We start from the raw sequence: 6,506 nt of genomic DNA on the forward strand, positions 1-6,506 counted from the left end.
GCAGCATCATAGGAGCAGAGAGGCTGACGTTTCGGGCCTAGACCCTTTGGACTGGTTTTGGGATGCGGTAGGGGGAGGGGAGATTTTGAAACTTGTGAAATCCACATTGAGACCATTGGGCTGCAGGGTTCCCAAGCGGAATATGAGTTGCTGTTCCTGCAACCTTCGGGTGGCATCGTTGTGGCACTGCAGGAGGCCCAGGATGGACATGTCGTCTGAGGAATGGGAGGGGGAGTTGAAATGGTTCGCGACTGGGAGATGCAGTTGTTTATTGCGAACCAAGCGTAGGTGTTCTGCAAAGCGGTCCCCGAGCCTCCGCTTGGTTTCCCCAATGTAGAGGAAGCCACACCGGGTACAGCGGATGCAGTATACCACATTGGCAGATGTGCAGGTGAACATCTGCTTGATGTGGAAAGTCTTCTTGGGGCCTGGGATGGGGGTGAGGGAGGAGGTATGGGGGCAGGTGTAGCACTTCCTGCGGTTGCAGGGAAAAGTGCCGGGTGTGGTGGAGCTGGAGGGGAGTGTGGAGCGGACAAGGGAGTCACGGAGAGAGTTGTCCCTCTGGAAAGCAGATAAGGGTGGGGAGGGAAAGATGTCTTTGGTGGTGGGGTCGGATTGCAGATGGCGGAAGTGTCGGAGGATGATGCGTTGGATCCAGAGGTTGGTGGGGTGGTACGTGAGGACGAGGGGGATTCTTTTTTGGTTCTTATTGCATGGACGGGGTGTGAGGGATGAGGTGCGGGAGATGTGGGAGACACGGTTGAGGGCGTTCTCGACCACCGAAGGGGGGAAGTTACGGTCCTTGAAAAACGAGGACAACTGAGATGTACGGGAGTGGACTGCCTCATCCTGGGAGCAGATGCGGCAGAGGTGAAGGAATTGGGAATAGGGGATAGCATTTTTGCAGGAAGGTGGGTGGGAGGAGGAGTATTCTAGGTAGCTGTGGGAGTTGGTGGGCTTGAAATGAATATCGGTTTCTAGGTGGTTGCCCGATATGGAGACAGAGAGGTCCAGGAAGGGGAGACAGGTGTTAGAGATGGTCCAGGTAAACTTAAGGTTGGGGTGGAAGGTGTTAGTGAAGTGGATGAACTGTTCGAGCTCCTTGTGGGAGCACGAGGCGGCGCCGATACAGTCATCAATGTAACGGAGGAAGAGGTGGGCTTTAGGGCCGGGGTAGGTACGGAAGAGGGATTGTTCCACGTAACCTACAAAGAGGCAGGCATAGCTTGGGCCCATGCGGGTACCCGTGGCTACCCCCTTTGTCTGTAGGAAGTGGGAGGAATTGAAAGAGAAGTTGTTGAGTGTGAGGACGAGTTCGGCTAAGCGGATGAGGGTATCAGTGGAGGGGGACTGGTCGGGCCTGCGGGACAGGAAGAAGCGGAGGGCCTTAAGGCCATCTGCATGGGGAATGCAGGTGTAGAGGGACTGGACGTCCATGGTAAAGATGAGGTGTTGGGGACTGGGGAATTGGAAGTTCTGGAGGAGGTGGAGGGCGTGGGTGGTGTCACGGACATAGGTAGGGAGTTCCTGGATCAAGGGGGAGAAAATGGAGTCTAGATAGTTGGAGATCAGTTCGGTGGGGCAGAAGCAGGCGGAGACAATAGGTCGACCAGGGCATTCAGGTTTGTGGATTTTGGGAAGGAGATAGAAGCGGGCAGTGCGAGGTTGGGGAACAATGAGGTTGGAGGCCGTGGGTGGGAGGTCACCTGAGGTGATGAGGTTGTGGATGGTTTGGGAGATGATGGTTTGGTGCTCAGGGGTGGGGTCATGATCAAGGGGGCGGTAGGAGGAGGTGTCAGAGAGTTGGCGTCTGGCCTCGGCGATGTAGAGGTTAGTGCGCCATACTACAACTGCGCCTCCCTTGTCCGCGGGTTTTATGGTGAGGTTGGGATTGGAGTGGAGGGAGCGGAGGGCTGCACGTTCTGCGGGGGAGAGGTTGGAGTGGGTGAGAGGGGTGGAGAGGTTGAGGCGATTGATGTCTCGACGGCAGTTGGAGATGAAGAGGTCGAGGGAGGGTAGGAGGCCTTGGGGTGGTGTCCAGGAGGAGGGGGTGTATTGGAAGCGGGAGAAGGGGTCAGTAGAGGGAGGGTTAGGTTCACGGTTAAAGAAGTAAGCGTGGAGGCAGAGGCGGCAGAAAAACTGCTCTATGTCCAAGCGTGAGCGGTATTCGTTGATCTGTGGGTGGAGGTGATCTTTGACATCATCATAGCAATTGAGTATGCCATCAAGGAACCCTAACACAGCTTAAGTCATTGGGATTCAGTGGAAAATTCTCCACTGGCTGGAGAAAGTAGGAAACAGAAAATTGTTAAAGTTCTTAAATGTCAGACATCTCAGATCTAGGACATTTCTGCAAGATTTCATTGTCATGTTCCAGAGTTACAAAGAATCACATGGGACAGTGAAATAGTAGCACTCCCGGTGAACAATGCTAAGTCTACTGTGTATGACTCCATTCCTGTGAGAAGAAGACAGATCTCCCACCCTAAGACATGAAGCCATTGTACTATGACAAAAGACAGATCAACTGTTCCAGTCCATAAAGATTAGGTGCACCATCAAAACAAGATTAGAGACTGAGTAAATGGCCATCTGTTTATCTCCCCTCCTTCCCGTGCCTGTGCACTAACATTAATCCACTATTCAAATGTTGTAGGAGGCAATTGGCTATGATTAGATGCACAGAATCACATGTATTAAAGATGATTGGGACATCAAATCATGTAATGCCTAAGTTAAAGGTAGTGTAATAATCAATGTTTTATAATAGCTCGGGTAGATCCATTTTTCTGATGGGAAGAGTGAGTCTCCCTTGACACACATGAATAAACACCAGTAAATTCTCCAAGTGTCTCTGTCTGATTTTGTGGGTCAGCGTAAATTAAAGAAATCTCCCGTTTACATTTTCAAATGTAAATGAATAAAAAAGACGGAGGGTGGTTGGTTAAATGAGAAAAAATAAACGATTGAGATTATACGATATACAGGTTATTCGCATGTGGATAAATGGGAAGCCCTACCATCGTCCTGGGAAAGGAGTAAAATTGAGGGAAGATGTGTGGGAATTGAGACAGGCATGTTATATAGAAACATAGAAGCAGGAGGAGGCCATTTGGCCCTTCGAGCCTGCTCTGTCATTCTTCACGATCATGGCTGATCGTCCAACTCAATAGCCTAATCCTCCTTTCTCCCCATAACCTTTGATCCCATTCACCCTAAGTGCTATATCTAGTCGTCTCTTGAATACATTCAATGTTTTGACATCAACTACTTCCTGTGATAATGAATCCAGAGGCTCACCACTCTTTGAGTGAAGAAATGTCTCCTCATCTCCATCCTAAATCGTCTACCCCGAATCCTCATACTGGACATACCCACCATCGGGAACATCCTCCCTGCATCTACCCTGTCCAGTCCTGTTAGAATTTTATAAGTCTCAATAAGATCCCCCCTCATTCAATTGAACTTCAGCAAAAACAATCCCAACTTAGTCAATCTCTCCTCATACATCAGACCCGCCGTCCCCCGAATCAGCCTGGTAAACCTTCGCTGTACACCCTCGAGAGCAAGAGCATCCTTCCTCAGAAAAGGAGACCAAAACTGCACACAATATTCTAGTTGTGGCCTCACCAAAGCCCTGTATAACTGCAACAACACATCCCTGCTCCCGTACTCAAAACCTCTCGCAATGAAGGCCAACATACCATTTACCTTCTTTACCGCCTGCTGCACCTACATGCTTACCTTCAGCGACTGGTGCGCAAGGACACCCAGGTCCCGCTGCACACTCCCCTCTCTCAATTTACAGCCATTCAGGTAGTTATCTGCCTCTTGTTTTTGCTTCCGAAGTGATTAACCTCACATTTATCCAAATTATGTCACTGATTTGCCCGCTCACCCAACCTGTCGAGATCATGCTGAAGGATCTCTGTATCCTTGTCACAGTTCACCCTCCCACCCAACTTGGTATCATCTGCATACCTGGAGATGCTACATTTTATTCCCTCATCCAAATCATGTTCAAGATTAGCTACTGCGGAGGAAAATCTTCAGTTTAGGAATATAGGACCACAGATTGGAAGTGGAAGATGGCATCATCAGAGCAATGGAGACAGATGGGGATGGGAACCTATGCAACCAGTCAGAGGAAGGGCAATCAAGGACAAGAACAAAAGGCAGAAAGGGGAAGAAGAGAAGTGATAGGCAAAGGAATCAAAGGCCAGAATCATACAAGGCCACAGTAAAAAAAAGTGGGAATGGGACAAAGATTGTCAAAAAGACGAACTCTACGTCTGAAAGCATGGAGCATTCAAAATAAAGTGGATGAATTAATCACACAAATAAATGTAAACGGGTATGATATAGATGGGATTACGGAGATATGACTTCAGGGTAACCTGGGATGGGAGGAATGTGTGGGTAGAATTGAAAGATATCAAGGTGCAAAAACTAGTACTGAGGGTGGTGTACAGACCACCAAACTCTAGTGGTGGTGTTGGGAATGACATTAAACAGGAAATCAGAGACATATGCAGTCCCACGAACAGGATAGGCCCGGCAGAGGTGATGGCACATTCAGAGACACTCTGGAAGGAGCTGCCCTAGGAATCCTCACATTGACTCCAGACCCCAGGAAGTATCAAGGCATCAGGTCAGACATGGGCAAGGAAACCTCCTGTTGATTACCACGTAATGTCCTTCCTCGGCTGATGAATCAATACTCCTTTATAATGAACAACACTTTGAGAAACTAGAGTGTGGCAAGGGCACAAAGTGTACCCTGGGTGGGGGATTTCAATGTCTATCTTCAAAGATGTTATTAGTAGTACTGATCGAACTGGTCAGGTCCCGAAGGACATAGCTGCTAGACTGGGTCTCCAGCAAGTGGTGAGAGGATGAACAAGAGGGAAATACATACTTGACCTCATCCTTATCAATTTGCCAGCTGCAGATATGTGTCTGTCCATGACAGTATTGGTAAGATTGCTTGTAGAGACGAAGTCCCACCTTTCACATCTCTTAAGTGTTGTCTGGCATGATCACTGTGCTAAATGGACAGACAACTGCCCAACAACTCAAGAACTGGGTATCCATTAGGCGTTGTGGACCAACAACAGCAGCAGAATTGTACTCCAGCATAATCTGCAACCTCATGACCTGGCAAATTCTCCCACTAAACCACTACTGTCAAGCCAAGGGATCAACTCTGGTTCAACAGAGAGAATAAAGAAGAACATGTCAGGAGAAGTACAAGGCATATCTAAAAATGAGGTGTCAACCTGGTGAAGCCAACAAACAGGACTATTTGCAGGCCACACAGCAAAAGCAGCAAGTGATATGCAGAGCTAAGTGATCCTACGACCAATGGATCAGATCTAAGCTCTGCAGTCCTGCTACATTCAGTCACAAATGGTGGTGGACAATTGAGCAACTCACTGGTGGAGGAGGTTCCAAAATTATCCCCATCCTCCATGATGGAAGAGCCCAACACATCAGTGCAGAGATCAGGCTGAAGCATGCGCAGCAATCTTCAGCCAGAAGTGCAAAATGAATCATCCATTATCCTTCAGTGGTCTCCAGCATCACAAATACCAGTATTCAGGAAATTCAATTCACTCCACATGATATCAAGAAACAGTTGAAGGCACTGCATGGTGTAAAAGTGATGAATTCTGACAAGATTCCAGCAACAGTACTGAAGACTTCTACTCCAGAATGGATTAGTGTCTTGATGAAAATTTTAATTTATTACAGTTCAGAGCTCTCCCTGTGGCCTAGTAGGTAAAGGCTTTGAATCAAGGCCACATTTGACTGATTGTGCCATCAAGGAGCCCGAGTAAAAGTGAAATCAAATGGCATCAAGGGGAAAACTCTCCATTGGTTGGGGTCATACCTGGCACATAGGAAGATGGTTGTGGTTGTTTGAGGTCAGTCATCTCAGCTCCAGGACATCTCTGTAGGAGTTCCTCATGGTAGTATCCCACACCCAAGCTGCTTCATCAACTACCTTCCCTCCATCAGAAGGTCAGAAGTGGGGATGTTCGTCGATGATTACACAAGTTCAGCACCATTTACACTCCACACATATCAAAGGAGTCAATGTACAAACACAACAAAACCATGACAATATCCAGGCTTGGGCTCACAAGTGGCAAGTAACATTCACATCACACAAATGACAGGCAATGGCCAATAAGAGACAATCTAACTACCATCCCTTGTCACTCAGTGGTGTTATCATCACTGAATCCTTCACTATCAACATCCTGGGGATCACCATTGACCAGAGATTTAACTGGACTCACCACATGAACACAGTAGCTACAAGAGCATGTCAGAGGTTGCATACAGTTCTGATCACCACACTACCAAAAGAATATGGAGATAGTAGGAACTGCCAATGCTGAAGAATCTGAGATAACAAGGTGTAGAGCTGGATGAACACAGCAGGCCAAGCAGCAGCAGAGGAGCAGGAAAGCTGACGTTTCGGGTCTGGACCCTTCTTC

At 48.1% G+C, this 6,506-nt stretch overlaps 1 protein-coding gene across 1 annotated transcript in view; it reads right to left on the minus strand.

Moving 5' to 3' along the window:
* LOC125482802 overlaps positions 1–6,506 on the minus strand; it is a 31,350-nt gene that overhangs the window by 18,162 nt on the left and 6,682 nt on the right. The window lies entirely within an intron of this gene.

Source organism: Rhincodon typus, chromosome 3 (assembly GCF_021869965.1).
Source record: "Rhincodon typus isolate 14 chromosome 3, sRhiTyp1.1, whole genome shotgun sequence".
In the NCBI taxonomy this organism is placed as follows: Eukaryota; Metazoa; Chordata; class Chondrichthyes; order Orectolobiformes; family Rhincodontidae; genus Rhincodon; species Rhincodon typus.